Source organism: Pelodiscus sinensis, chromosome Z (assembly GCF_052426305.1).
Source record: "Pelodiscus sinensis isolate ZL-2025 chromosome Z, ASM5242630v1, whole genome shotgun sequence".
NCBI lineage: Eukaryota > Metazoa > Chordata > Testudines > Trionychidae > Pelodiscus > Pelodiscus sinensis.
Window position 1 is genome coordinate 21660007 of NC_143085.1, and position 15690 is coordinate 21675696.

The window sequence follows — 15690 nt, forward strand, 5'->3', positions numbered from 1 at the left end:
CTACCGATCCGTCGGGAACCAGTTCGGCGTGGGGAGATCCACCGTCGGAGCGGTGCTCATGCAGGTACGGCACTCGTCGGCCACTGAGCTGGGGGGGAGCGGGGCTGCGAGGAGGGGATGGGCCGCCCCAGGGACAAAGGGGGGGCGGGAGGAGGCGAAAGCGCCCCGCACCGGAGGGGTCGGGCTTTCCCGGCCGTACTACACGCTACCAGGGGGGTTGCTTCCGGGAGTGGGGCACGGAGCACTGCCAGGGCATGCACGCTCCCAGCCACCCGGGCGCCCCACTGATTGGCGCTTTGCTGTGTCTCTCTCCGCAGGTGGTCAAGGCCATCAACCGGGTGCTGCTCTGCAGGGTGGTCCGCCTCGCCGACCCAGACGCCGTCATCCGGGGCTTCGGCGCCCTCGGCTTCCCCAACTGCGGGGGGGACCATCAACGGGACGCACATCCCCATCCGTGCCCCGGAACACCAGGCGTCCTGGTACGTCAACAGAAAGGGGTACTTCTCCGTGATCCTGCAGGCCGTGTGTGACCACCGGGGAGAGTTCACGGACATTAATGTGGGCTGGTCCGGCAAAGCACACGACGCCCGGGTGTACCGCAATATCTCCGTGTGCTGGCGGCTGCAGGACGGGACCTTCTTCCCCGACCGCCACATCAGGGTCGGGGACATGGACATGCCCGTGTGCCTGGTGGGGGATGCCGCCTACCCACTGCAGCCGTGGCTGATGAAGCCCTACACGGGGCACCTCAATCCCTCCCGCCAGGCCTTCAATGCCAGGCTGACCAGGGCCCGCATCGTGGTGGAGGGGGCCTTCGGGCGACTGAAAGCCTGCTTTCGATGCCTCCTCACCCGTCTGGACCTGGCCGAGCACAACATCCCTCTCGTGGTGGCGGCATGTTGTGTGCTCCACAATTTGTGTGAGCGAAAGGGGGAGGCTTTCCTGCCAGCCTGGATGGCTGAGTCCGACCGCATGGCTGGACACTACGGTCAGCCCCGCACCGCCGCCATCTGGGAAGCCCAGCGGGGGGCCGTCCGGATCCGGGAAGCCCTGCGGGAGAGCTTCCTGGTGGAGGAGGAGGACTGACATCTCCCTGCATGCCCCATTGGGGCCTTCTTCCACCCTACCTCCTTCTCCTTTCCCCTCCCTACCTACTGTCAAATAAAGACACCTGTTTTTTAAACAAAAATGTCTGTGCCTCGGGGGTCCTGGGTCCTGGGCAGGCTGGCGGCAGGCTCCTGGCTCTCAGAGCCCTCCTCCTCCTCCTCCGTCTCCAGGAGCGGTCCCTCTGCCCCAGGGTCAATCACGTCCTAGGGGGGCAGGGATGGCATGAGCCCCCGGAGACGGTCCAGGGCATGGAAGTGGGTGCAGGCCTTCGGGTCGGCCCCTGGCTGGCAGGCCCGGGAGTAGGACTGCCGCAAGCCCTTAATTTTGCAGCGGACCTGCTCCCGGCTGAGCTGGTGGCCCCTGGCGGCCAGGCTAGCAGCCATGCAGCCGTAGACGGCCGCGTTCCAGTGGCTAGTGCGGAGATCGTGGACATTGGAGGCTTCCCCCCAAACCTCGATGAGGTCCACGCTCTCCGCACTTGACCAGGCGGGCGCCCGCCTTTTGCGCACCCGGGCAGGCTCCTGGGAGCCGCCAGGCTGGTCCTGGGGAGCAGTGGAGGGCTGGGAGCCCTCGGATGGCTGTCTCATCCTGTGGCAGGTGCAGGCTGTGCTGGCACGGGTGCTGGCAGCCTTGCAACTGGCACAAACTGTGTAGCCAGCCCGTGGCCCTTTAAGGGCTCCGGGGCCGGGAGGGGGGCAATAGAGTTTCCCTGGTGTTGGCCAGAGTGGCCACCAGGGAAACCTGGGGAGGGCTAGCCTCCCACTAGTTCGAATTAAGGGTCTACACAGCCCTTAATTCGAACTAGCTAGTTCGAACTAGGTTTAATCCTCGTAAAATGAGGTTTACTTAGTTCGAACTAAGCGCTCCGTTAGTTCAAATTAAGTTCGAACTAACAGAGCGCTAGTGTAGCACCTAGGAAAGTTAGTTCGAAGTAACGTCCGTTAGTTTGAACTAACTTTGTAATGTAGACATACCCTAAGAGATTTGTCACAGTATATATTAACAGCAATAAGTATAGCTACCTACTTATTGTTTGCTACAAGAAGCAGGCTTGTGAAAGATACTCTACAAATCCACTGTGAACTGCGAATTAAATAATTATGAGCAATCTGTGGGCTTTAATGCATAACTCTGGCCTATGGCTATATCATTATAATGTTAGTTAACTTTTAATGCATAGTGATGCTTAATGTGGTGAGCCACCTTATTTACAACTTCCTTCTGGTAGGATAGCACAATTTAGGTGAAATAAAATGGACAGGTGCAGATTTCACTGCCAGTTAACATGGTTCCCAAAGGGCATCACACAACTTCAATTCAAAGGTCACCACTCCTGCTTTGAACTTCTTTAGGGCCTGAACCAAAGGCTATTGAAGTCACTGGAAAGGCTTTCATGGGCTTCAGTAATCTTTGACTCAGTCTCTTAGTAACGCATAATAGATACATAAAGACCTCAGAATGATAAATACAAAAATCCATACTTTTGCAGCTTTTCTCTGACCCAGCAGCTGCTCCATTAACATCTGTGTGAACCTACAAGACCTCCTACCAGTTAATAGCTTTTAATATGTATATACAGTTTGGAAGGGGCTTTTTTTTCCTGCAGTCCTCGTGTCTTATATTATGCAAATTAATATCAGATTCCATTAAATGTGGTTACATTTATTTTCATGCATCAGAGGAATACAATTCAGCTTCTACAGAGACGGTTTCAGTTTCTTCACTTTGAGATGTGATGCATTGCAAACGGTTCTGTTCAGTGTTAAATCTCCTGGCTGCTGAAACACACATTTAAAAATCATGCTAAAACATATTCCAGATCATACCTTTGAATCCTCATTATGTGCAAGATTTGTTACCTTGGCTTAATTTATGCTATTACACTGTGGTCAAAGTTCTCTTCTCATTTACACTGGTGTGATTTTATGTTGATAAAGTGTCATTGTTAGATGAGAAAGGAACACAGCACTTTGTGATGAGGCTAAGAAAAGGACTCTAAAGGAAATTGTGAAACTAATGGCTTGTCTTCAAGGTGGAGCTGAGACCACATGACCAATGATAACAATGACACAGACAGAGGCCACAGCATCGTTAATCATTATCAACCTCTCTGCCTCAGTCCCCACCCTCAGATAAGCAGATCTGAAGTTTTGGTCAAGGGTCTAAAAGATCTCTTTTTCTCTTTCATTCTGTTTCTCTGGCATACTTAACCCACCAACTGCCTTCACCCCTTCTATCAAGAATGGCCAGCAATTACCACTGACATATGAGTATTAGAGGTAATTATATCTGGCTACACCATCCCCCTTCCCTGTCCCTTTTCAGGGACCTCTCTCAAGAACAATTGTTGCATTAGGAAGTAGACTATCTCCTTGATTAAGAGGCTATAGAACTTATTCCCCAGCAATATGGAAGGACAGGATTTTATTTCCTCTACTTTTTAATACCCAACAAGAACAGAGGATGGAGACCGATTCCTGACCTCAGAAGCTTTAAAGAAGTTCATAAAGAAACAAAGGTTCAAAATGCTCACCCTCTTCACTATAACCTCAGTGCTAGAGAAGTCTGTCCCATCCTGAGGGACACTGCTACTGAGTCACCTAGGGTGTGTCTAGACTACATGCCTCCTTCGACGGAGGCATGTAGATTAGCGAGATCGGAAGAGGGAAATGAAGCCGCGATTAAAATAATCGCGGCTTCATTTAAATTTAAATGGCTGCCCCGATCTGCCGATCAGCTGTTTGTCGGCAGATCGGGGGAGTCTAGACGCGATGCCCCGACAAAGAAGCCTTTCTTCATCGACACAGGTAAACCTGGTTTCACGAGGCTTACCTGTGTCGATGAAGAAAGGCTTCTTTGTCGGGGCATCGCGTCCAGACTCCCCCGATCTGCCGACAAACAGCTGATCGGCAGATCGGGGCAGCCATTTAAATTTAAATGAAGCCGCGATTATTTTAATCGCGGCTTCATTTCCCTCTTCCGATCTCGCTAATCTACATGCCTCCGTCGAAGGAGGCATGTAGTCTAGACACACCCCTAGAGTACAGCACCCACAGGAACATCTCTCAAGAAAGAAGTGAAAGTTACTCACCCATGCAGTAACTGAGTTTCTTCAAGATAAATGTTTCCGGGGGTGCTCCACTACCTGCCCTCCCCCTCCCCCACTGCTTCAAAGTTCAGTGGCTCCATAGTAGAAAGGGACTTGAGGGCTCAGGGTCCCATGTGTGACTCTTTAAATGGGGGGTGGGATTCACGAGACAAGCCCTGTGTTTACATGTAACCTGTAGGAACACTGCCGCAAAAATCTCTGTGTGAATGTGCAATATGTGGAGTGGGGGACACTCACATCAAAGAACCCCAGTTACTGTACAGGTGAGTAAACTTCACTACCCTGCTGCACTTTAACACAGGCTTTAGTGCACTAGTGAACATTTAAAATATTCACCAATTAATGCACAACACATTCCTTCACTTCAAAAACCATACCCCCGTGTGTAAATTGCTTCACCATATAGCTAAGCCCTCTGAATAGCATAAACCAAAAATGTTAATTAGAAATATTGATTTGGCAAATGATCACACAAAGTAAAGGCAAACCTGAAACATAATTTTATAATAGATTGTAAAAGAGATGAGTGTTGAAATGAAATTTCAGTTTGCTGCTGATTAAATAATATTTAAATGTTAGAGCTTAATTTGTGGTTGCCTTTTAGTATTTAAAACACAGTTACTTTTGATTCCTCTCCTCTATCTTCCTGTTCAAAAGAAGGAACAAGCGTTTAGAAATTCTTGCAGCAGAGCTTTATGAACTGACCCGCCTTCTCTGAGGAGTGTCCCTGTGAGTGCTCATGTCAGAATGAACAGCAGCACCTATATCCTCTTTTCATCATTTAGGTTGGGGTCTCAAACTCCTGAACCTGCAGACCATCCTTGACTGGAACAATTGCACAATATGGCCTGGGAATTCTCATGGATCAGAGGATGGGGGCTGTCTGTTACTATTCCCCCAAGTTCTGCCCCTTCCTGCCATCTCCCTGTCTTCTTCCCTACATAGCACCCTGTCCCCCATGGATGTAATTTTGGTGCAGAGCAGCAGCAGTGATCATGTCCCTGCCCCCAACCCTCCCATAGCTTCTGCTGCCATGGGGTGTGCAGGGAAGCCCAGCCACTGCTGCCACACTCTACCAGAGCATTATCCATATCTCTTGAATGTCACAATAATGCCCCAATTGCAGATATTTGCCAGGCAGATACCTGGGCTTTGGCACACATGTTTATCAAACACTGCCCTAAAACAACATGCCTCTATGGATACACAATTTGGACAATTAGTACTCTTCTTTCAGCCAGCAAGCTCCAAAGTCCATCCTGACACCAAGGGGTACTGCTTTATAGTCATCTCAAGTAGAGCACGGGAGCACTCTTTATACTGTCACAGGTTCTTCCTGATGGTTGTCTTTATGGGTGCTTTACTACCTCCCCTCCCCTCTGTTTTGGTGTTACATTCTCTTTTTCTAGGGTAGAAAAAGTACTGAAGGATGGTTGGGGCACACACTGAATAACCATTCAGAGCGGTGCAAGATGGATGCTGTGTGTGCACCCCCGCTGGGGCACCGCTACTACAAATCTCTGACTATAAACGGAAGGTAACAAGACACCTAAAGTAAAGGACCCACAGGGTCAACTCTCTCAAAAAATCTTGTGCAGTGACTTGAAGTGAGGGATCTCACCTCAGACACTGGAAAAAATAACCATCCTCAAGAAAACTGGAGAGCAGATGAATAACTGTTCAGTTTCCTACTGCCTTCATCTACTCTGTTTCTGAATCTTCTCCCACTGTATCTTGAACTTATGTATTTCAGTGAACATTCTTGATCAGGAGTGACTTCAGAAATCATAGTTGTATGCAAAGGAATCCAGTCTGTTTAAGTGTTAATATGTAAAACATGGGACTGTCCTGATGGCTCTTGTGGCAATGACCGGATTACATGTATATGTATTAGCTAGGTTCTAGTCACTGTCATTTCTCCTGGGAAGATAAAGTGTAGGGATTTGAATGGTGAGAAAAGTTCAGATGGTTGCCTGAATTTCCATGCAGTTCAGCCTATGAGATGTGAATATCAGTCTGCACCAAAGTGCTGAACTATAACTCCCCTATGTCGATGTTGTAGACATGAACTAAAAGGTTCCTAGTCTGCATTTGTGTAGTTCTCTTCACTCAGGAACAAACCTCACAAAATACCCCAAGCAGAATTTTGACCCTGACAAAGGAAACAATCTCTGAATTGCTTTGAAATCTCAGAGTTCTTTGAAATTACTCAAGTTTAAGAGAAACTATGTTGATTTGAGAAAATAGCACACTGTCAGGATGTGTCTAGACTGCAGGGTTTTTTTCTGGAAAATGGCCATTTTTCTGAAAAAACTTCACATACGTCCACACTGCTATTGCATTCTTTCAAAAGAAAATTGAAAGAACGCAGGGGTATTTCCGACATTGGTAAACCTCATTCTATGAGGAGGAATGCCTTTTCCGAAAGACCTCTTTCAGAAAAAGGCATGTATGGACACGGAAGAGGGAATTTTTTTAAAAAAAGAGACCTGCAGGAAAAAGCACAGGTGCCCTGGTGGACACTCTATCCAAACTAATCACAGCTTTGTAGTTTCTGTCTTCTGCCACCCTGGACTAACCTTGTGGCAGGAAGCCAGCCTTGAAGCAGCACCCTGATTCCGCGTCTCTGACTGCTAAAGGCCTGCTGACCCATGGCACAGCCACAAGCCCCCCAAAACCCTTCTGGCCTGCACAGGGAGCAGCACCAGGGCTCCGAGGACCCTCCCAGGGGCACCAAACACCAGGCATCCTCCTGGTCTAGGGCAGAGATCCTGGGCCTCCTCGAGTTGTGGGGTAAGGAGTGAACAATGCAGGATCTCTGCTCCCAGAGGCATTTATGGTAGCATGGCCAAAGCTCCACCCCTGCACATTGGACCAAATATGGAGCAAGGTGAAGGAGCTCCAACAAGGGTACTCCCAGGCCAGGGAGCACAGTTCTCTCTCCGGGGCAGGACCCCACTCCTGCCCCTACTACAAAGATCTACACCAGATCCTGAGGGACTTGGGCCTGGACACACCCGTGCTTGCCCGCCCGGAGCTCCTTGAGGAGGAGAGCAATGACAACGATGACCAACTATTGAAGGAGGAGGAGGACATTGGCAGCGTTGTCACCCTCAGCCTAGAGTGGGTACCCCAGGCTCTGAAGATCTGCTAGGCATCATCTGATGCCAGAGGGGGATCATCATGTGAGTGCTTTCATTATGTCACACACACAGAGTGGGGGAGGTAGACTCAGAGAGGATGGGGTGCGGTCATCCCTCAGCATACTTGGCCTAGACAGTGTGCTACTATCCATGCATGTGCAAGCACATGCAGTGGTAGCATGCACCATGTGATCTCAGGAGCCAGTCCCAGAGCACACATAGGCAGCTGCTCACAGGCTGGGGGGAGGCCCCACAAACGTCCAACCCCTGAGAGGTAAGTCCTCCCTGCTTTAGCTACTGCTGGAGGCAGGCTGGGCACAAGTGCACACTCATGACCCCAAACAGACCGAGGAGTGCTGCACATAACACATGGCCATGCTTGAACTCATGAGGCACCACTTGCTCGTGCACACAGTGCTGCCGGGTGTGTGTGCGGACCTTAAGGAGGGCCAGGCTGCTCCAGCCCCCTCTCCCACACATGGGATCCCATTGTGGCCAGACACTTCCCTGACCTGCTTGTCCCTGGGCCCCTGTGAGGCAGGGCCTGTTGTGCAGGCCGCACATGGCCTTGCTCTTGGGACATTACCATCCCCTGCTCCAAGGACAGTTGCTGGATGCTCACAGAGAAGGGAACAGCCTAAGGGAAAATATCTGCATGGCTGACTGACCTCCTCTCCTTCTTTTCCTCTATAGCCAGACCAGCCATTGCTGAGGGCGATCCATGCCATCACAGGCAGCTGCCTGAACCCAGGTGAGCCACAAGCACTGGAGGATTCACAAGGACCTCATGAGGGAGCATGTGGCAATCCTGCATGACATGCAGCAAACCATGGCCCAAAAGGTCAGTGATGATGCCAAGTAGTGCAACTGCATGTGGGACCAGTTCGTGTAGCAGGCCGAAAACATGTGTGCCACCATTTGGGAAGTGATGGCACACCCAGCTCCTGTCCCTTCTCTAGCTCTCCCCTTTTCCACTGCCCCCACTCCCTCCCTTCCCACTCCAGGTCTCCCTGCCATGCCCATGCCCTCTCCCCCGCCTCCCTGCCAGACCTGATCCCGCTCCAGTTCCCACCCCTGCCTGTCCCCTTGTTGTCCCAGGCCCCACCCAACCCTGAATTCGTCAAGGTCCCTGGACTCAAGGGGGTACTTGTAGCTGCACCACATGCCATTTGCTGCCCTGATCCCCCCCTTGCTCCCCCATCCAGATTTTCAGCCCCCCATCTCACTCCCCCATCCAGGTTCTCAGTCCCCCTCCTCCCCAGTTACTTTTTGATAAAAAAAATGCAAAGTTTTCATTGTTCAACTCACAACTGTTATTTTTATTGATTGTACGGGGAAGAGGGGCAGGGAGGAGTTGTGGTGGGAAAGGTATAGGGGGCAAAGCACAGGCCCCCATTGGGGAGGTCCTGGGGAGAGTTACTCTCCCTTAAGGCCTGATGGATGTGCACCCTCAACTGATGGGCCTGGGGGATGGCAGCTGTCCTCATCTGTTCAAAGGTCCTTCCCTCCCAGCCAGCCTCTGCCCCCCACCCCAGGAGGAAGGCCTTCCCTTTGTCCTCCACTATGTTGTGGAGAACAAAACATACCTCGACCACTATGGAGATGTTGCGCTCCCCATTCTGAGGCAGTCAGAAGGCACCTGAACCTGGCCTTGAGGCACCAGAAGGTGCATTCAACATGCATGCTGGCCTGATTGAAGTGAGTGTTGAATTGTTCTCTGGTGGGGTCCAGGTGGCCAGTGTAGGGCTTCATGAGCCACAGCATTAGTGGATAGGCCACATCACAGATGCTGCACAGTGGCATCTGTACTTCCCCTATGCAAAAGTCCCACTATGGGAAGAATGTGCCAGCCTCCAGCTTGTGGTACAGGCAAGATTTCCTGAATATGTGGGCATGATGTGCCCATTCTGATCACCTGACAAAAATGTTCAGAAACTGTCCTGCACAACCCTTCAACCAGGGCCTGCAGCACAATGGAGAAATAGCCCTTCCTGTTAACGAAGTGGGTGACTCAATGCTGTAGTGCACAAATCGTAATGTGGGTCCCACCGATTGCTCATCCACAGTTCAGAAAGCCTAGGGCAGCAAATCTGGGTCCAGGTCTACCAGGCAGATGACCCTGCACAGCAGGATGGAGTTGATGGCCCTCACAACCTGCAGAAAAAGACAAAGAAACACACAAAACAGAGAATGAGAGGGAGTGCCTGAGCCCTTGGGAAGTACCTGTTCCCCTCCTCTCCCGCTCAAGCACCCCCTCCCCAGGAGTCACCCCTATGAGGCCACCCATGTAGCAGCAGGGCTGTCTGAGGGCAGGATGGCACAACTCCCCCAGGGACAGGGCTTTCCCCCACACCTAACTCCACTCCCACACCCCACATCCCTTTCCCTGTGATCCCTCTTTTCCAGGACCCTCCCCCCCACACACATACACAGAGCCTGAAGCCCAAGAGTGCCTTAACTCCATGAGGAGGACCCCAACAGTGGACTTCCCCACACCAAACTGGTGGTCCACTGACCAGTAGATATGTGAGCTTTCAGATGGCAACAGTGACCCACTTCTCCAGGAGGACGGCAGGCTGCAGATGGGTGTTGCATCTCCAGGGGGAAGGGACAAGCCAGGCACATAGCTCCAAAATGGTGGCCTTCGGCATGTGGAAGTTGTTTAGCCACTGCTGGTTGTCCCACTGCTCCATCACCAACTGATCCCACCAGTTGGAACTGGTGTCCATCCTCTAGAATCGTTTCTCAACTGTGGGGTGTGAGTGCAAGGGTATTGCCCCCACATCCAGGCAAAGGGACTAGGGGTGTGTCTAGACTACATGCCTCCTTCGACGGAGGCATGTAGATTAGCCAGATCGGAAGAGGGAAATGAAGCCGCGATTAAAATAATCGCGGCTTCATTTAAATTTAAATGGCTGCCCCGATCTGCCGATCAGCTGTTTGTCGGCAGATCGGGGGAGTCTGGACGCGACGCCCCGACAAAGAAGCCTTTCTTCATCGACACAGGTAAGCCTCGTGAAACCAGCGCCCTTTTCCGGAGGATCTTATTCCTACTTTGAAGTAGGAGTTTTGTAAGCATACAATCATAGAATCATAGAGCTGGAAAAGACCTCAGAAGGTCATCAAGTGCAGCCCCCTGCTCTAGGCAGGACCAATCCCAACTAAATCAACCCAGCCAGGGCTTTGTCAAGCCGAGACTCAAACACCACTAGGGATGGAGACTCCACTACTTCCCTAGGTAACCCATTCCAGTGCTTCACCACTGTCCTATTGAAACAGTTTTTCCTAATATCCAACCTGGACCTCTCCCACCACAACTTGAGACCATTGCTCCTTGTTCTGCCATCTGTCACTACTGAGAACAGCCTCTCTCCATCCTCTTTGGAACCTCCCTTCAGGAAGTTGAAGACTGCTATCAAATCCCCCCTCACTCTTCGTATTGCAAACTAAACAGACCCAACTCCCTCGGCCTCTCCTCATAGGTCATGTGCTCCAGCCCCCTAATCATTCTGGTTGCCCTCTGCTGGACCCTCTCCAATGCATCCACATCCTTTTTGTAGTGGGGGGTCCAGAATTGGACACAATACTCCAGATGTGGCCTCACCGGAGCCAAATAAAGGGGAATAATGACATCTCTGGATCTGCTGGCAATGCTCCTCTTAATGCAACCTAATATGCCATTAGACTTCTTGGCTACAAGGGCGCACTGTTGACTCATATCCAGCTTCTCAACCCCCAGGTCCTTTTCTGCAGAACTACTACTTAGCTGGTTGGTCCCCATTCTGTAACTATGCTTGGGATTCTTCCATCCCAAGTGCAGGACGCTGCACTTGTCCTTGTTGAACTTAATCAGATTTCTTTTGGCTCAGTCTTCTAATTTGTTTAGATCACTGTGAACCCTATCTCTGCCCTCATGCATACCTAACTCTCCCCCTAGCTTAGTGTCATCTGCAAACTTGCTGAGAGTGCAATTCATCCCCTCATCCAGATCATTAAGAAAGATATTGAACAAAACCGGTCCTAGAACCAAACCTTGGAGCACTCCGCTAGAAATCAACTGCCATCCTGACATCAAGCCATTGATCACCACCTGCTGGGCCTGGCCTTCTAGCCAGCTTTCTATCCATTTTACCGTCCATTGATCCAATCCACAATCCCTTAACTTGCTGGCAATAATATTGTGGGAGACTGCATCAAAAGACTTGCTAAAGTCAAGGTGTATCACATCCATGTCCACAGAGCCAGTTACCTCATCATAGAAGCTAATCAGATTGGTCAGGCACGACTTGCCCTTCATGAATCCATGCTGACTATTCCTAATCACTTTCCTGTCTTCCAAGTGCCTAAAAATCCATTCTTCAAGGATCCCTTCCATGATTTTTCCAGGAACCGAGGTAATACTGACTGGCCTATAGTTCCCTGGATCATCCGTCCCTTTTTTGAAGATGGGCACTATATTTGCCTTTTTCCAATCATCCAGGATCTCTCCCGATCTCCACAACTTTCAAAGATAATGGCCAAAGGCTCCTCAATGACATTTGCCAACTCCCTCACTACCCTTGGATGCATGAAGTCCGGACCCATGGATTTGTGTATGTCTAGCTTTTCTAAATAGTTCCTAACCTGTTCTTTACCCATCTAGGGCTGTCCATCTTCATCCCTTCTTGTGTCACTTAGCTCAGAAGTCCAGGAGCCAACCTTGTCCGTGAATACAGAGGCAAAGAAAGCATCGAGTACTTCAGCCTTCCCCACATCATCTGTCACGAGGTTACCTCCTTCTTCCAGTAGGGGCCGCACACCCTCTCTGATCACCTTCTTCTTGCAAACATTCCTGTAGAAACTTTTCTTGTTAGCCTTCCCATTCTTTGCCAGTTACAATTCCAATTGCCCTTTCGCCTTCTTGATTACGCCCCGGCATTCTCGAGCTATACATTTAAACCCTCCCCAGTCATTTATCCAAGTTTCCACTTTTTGTAAGCTTCCTTTTTGTGCTTAAGTTCACCAAGGATTTCCCTCGTAAGACAATCCGGTCTCCTACCATGTTTGCCTCTCTTGCTACACATCGGTATGGTTTCTTTCTGTGCCTTCAATAAGGCTTCTTTAAAATACTGCCAGCTGTCCTGGACTTCTTTCCCTTTCATGTTAGCATCCCAGGGGATTCTGCCCATCAGGTGTCTGAGAGAGTCAAAATCTGCTTTTCTGAAGTCCAAGATGTGTATTTTACTACTCTCTTTTCTTCCTTTCATCAGGATCCTGAAATCTACCATCTCATAATCACTGCTTCCCAGGCTGTCACCTACCTCTGCTTCCCCTATTAGTTCTTCCCTGTTTGTGAGCTGAAGGTCAAGCTGCTCATGGCCCCTGGACGGATTCTTCAGCACTTGTGTCAAGAAGTTATCCCCAACATTCTCCAAAAACTTCCTGGATTGCCTATGTTTTGCTGTATTGGTTTCCCATCAGATGGCAGGGTGATTAAAGTCCCCCATGAGAACCAGGGCCTGCGATCTGGAAGCTTCTCTCAGTTGTCCAAAGAAACCTCATCTACCTCATCCAACTGATTTGGTGGACTGTAGTACACACCAACCACAACATCACTGCTGTTGTTTGCACCTCTAAACTTAACATAGCCTCTCAAATGGTTTTTCTCCCTCTATATTCTGGAGCTGAAAGCAATCATAGTGCTCCTTTTCTCCCCTGCCTGTTCTTTCTTAACAGTCTATACCCTTCCATGACAGTGCTCCAGTCATGCGAGTCATCTCACCAAGTCTCTGTTATCCCAATTTAATCATATTTCTTGGACTGGGCCAGGGCCTCCAGTTCTCCCCGTTTGTTGCCCAAGCTTCTAACATTACTGTACAAACATCTCAGATAGCCGGTTGATTGCCCTTTCTTCTCCATTCAAATCAGGGGTCCTCTTTCCTTGCTCGTTCCGCTTTGCATTTCTTCCCGGTATCCAACTTTCCAACTCCCCTCAGGGTTTTGGTCACCATCCCCCAACAAACCTAGTTTAAAGCCCTCCTCACTAGGTTTGCAAGCCTGACCGTGAAGATGCTCCTTCCTCTCTTGGTTAGGTGGATCCCATCTCTTCCTAACAATCTTTGTGCCCGGAACAGAGTCCATGGTCAATGAAACCAAAGCCTTCTCTGCAACACCACCTGTGCAACCACGCATTTAGTTCCTCAATTCGACGATCCCAGTCCTTTCCCTTCAACAGGGAGGATGGACGAGAACACCACTTGCACTCCGAATTCTTGGATCCTTCTTCCCAGCACTACATAATCCGCAGTAACCCGCTCAAGGTCATTCTTGGCCATATCGTTAGTTCCCAGGTGGAGAAGCAGGAAGGGGTAGCGATATGAAGGTTTGATCAGTTATGGTAAGCCTCTCAGTCACATCCTGAATTTGAGCTCCCGGAAAGCAGCACACCTCTCGAGATTCCAGATCCGGATGTCAGATGGATGGCTCAGATTCTCTTAGGAGGGAGTCCCTGACCACACCACCCGTCGTCTTCTTTTGGGGGTGGTGGTCGTGGAACACCCATCCCTAGCACTACGCATCCCATGCCTTCTAGTAGATGGTGTTCCCTTGCGGTTTCTTCCTTGAGGGGTCTCTTCCAAAGCATACACTACTGCAGAGCCTGCAGAGAGAGCCTGAAAGTGATTACTCACCTCTATAGCATTGGGGGATTCCCGTGGTGGCCTTTTTCCCCTTCTAGAAGTTACATGCTGCCAGTTCTCTTCTGGTCCCATACTGCCCTCTCTGGCTCTTCTACCTGCGTGTTTGCAGGATAAAATGCTGCCTTATATCGAGGAAGTCTTCATCCTCTCTGATGGAGTGTAGGGTCGACACTTGGATTTAGTTGCATATATGGTGCTTTAAATTCTTCAGGAGTTAGTTATCTGGAATACAATGGTGTCTGAGTCATAAAACCTCTTCTTAATTAAATGGGAAAAGCTATCCCCCCTTCCTCCTCTGCATTTGTCTAGTGAGCCACAAATCTTGATAATTTCATTTATTTCTATGTGACTACAGTAAATATAAAAAGCTTTTAAGAAGCAGCAGTTTATCTTGTTTTACTTTAAAGATCATAAAATTAAAAAAGTAATTTAATTCATATAGTAGCTAGGCTTGATATGCCATTTTCATGAGTGTTATTGATAGTCATAATGTGAAATGCATGAGAGGGAGAAAGATCGTGTTTTTGTTGTTGCCAAACCTGATCTGAGAAGAAAAAGGCTGAGTATCTTTTATCATTTGTTAAAAGATAAGCCTTAATAAAATTCCCAGTTCCGAACAGTTTTATGCTTTGGGTGTCCAAAGATTTGATGCGAAATCTCCAGAAAAATCAAGATCCGAGTGTTAGGGCTAAAGACCATTTCCAAATTAATTCTCTTCTTGATAAAATCAGTAAAAAACCCAACAAATCTAAAAGCATCCAGAGTTTTTAAAGTTATCACTTTTGCTTTTGAGACTATTTCTTTGATCAGTGTATTATTTCCAGATACATTACGCTGTTATTACAGCAGATCTCACAGCATGAGAGGGGGTCCAATAAAAGCTTAAATGGTGCTTCAATGGGAGACCTTTTGTGGCAATACCAAGGTGCTACAGGAAGAGGTTTCATAGGGGAGCATGTCAATAGGTGACATTCTTTTCTTTTGAGGCTACATTGATGTAGTGTTCCAGCCAGGTGTTTAGGGGATGGTGTATTGCTCGAGGCTTTTTTTTTTTTCTTTTTTGGAAGATAACATATCCTTGCTGAGTTCCTGACAACTTGATCAAAAAAGACACATGTGCTCCTTTTTGTGATGGGAATAAAAAGTGCTGTTTTCTCTATTGCATTTTTTCCATGTGGTTTTTCATAGCATTTCATATCCTGCTCACATTTTGCAGCTTGCAAGGAGGAATGAAGGTACCCATTTCTGTTGTGTTTTTTCCAAAATAATTTATTGTTAACACTAAAAGTAGACTCTGCACAGTTTATAAGACCAATTTTAATTTTCATTGAGGGCTTCAGCATTTGTTGAGGGCTTCTGGAACTGGTTCTCCTGAGATGTCTGTATTCAGACCCAGCTATAGTTAAAGGGCATGGTCTTGTAAAGCCCTAAGCACTCTGACTTCAATCCTGGCAGGCACATGATCATATAATTAATACATATGAATACTTGATTCCATTGAAGACCATTTCTTGTGCTTTAAAGCTTTCCTGGACTGAGGCCAGAGAGATCAGCATCTTGCAAAATCAAGCCTCAAAGAACCTATTATAAGGGGGTTGAAACAAAAACTACCAACCTGCTTGCAATGTTTCTACTTCAGGTACCTTCCTGGTTC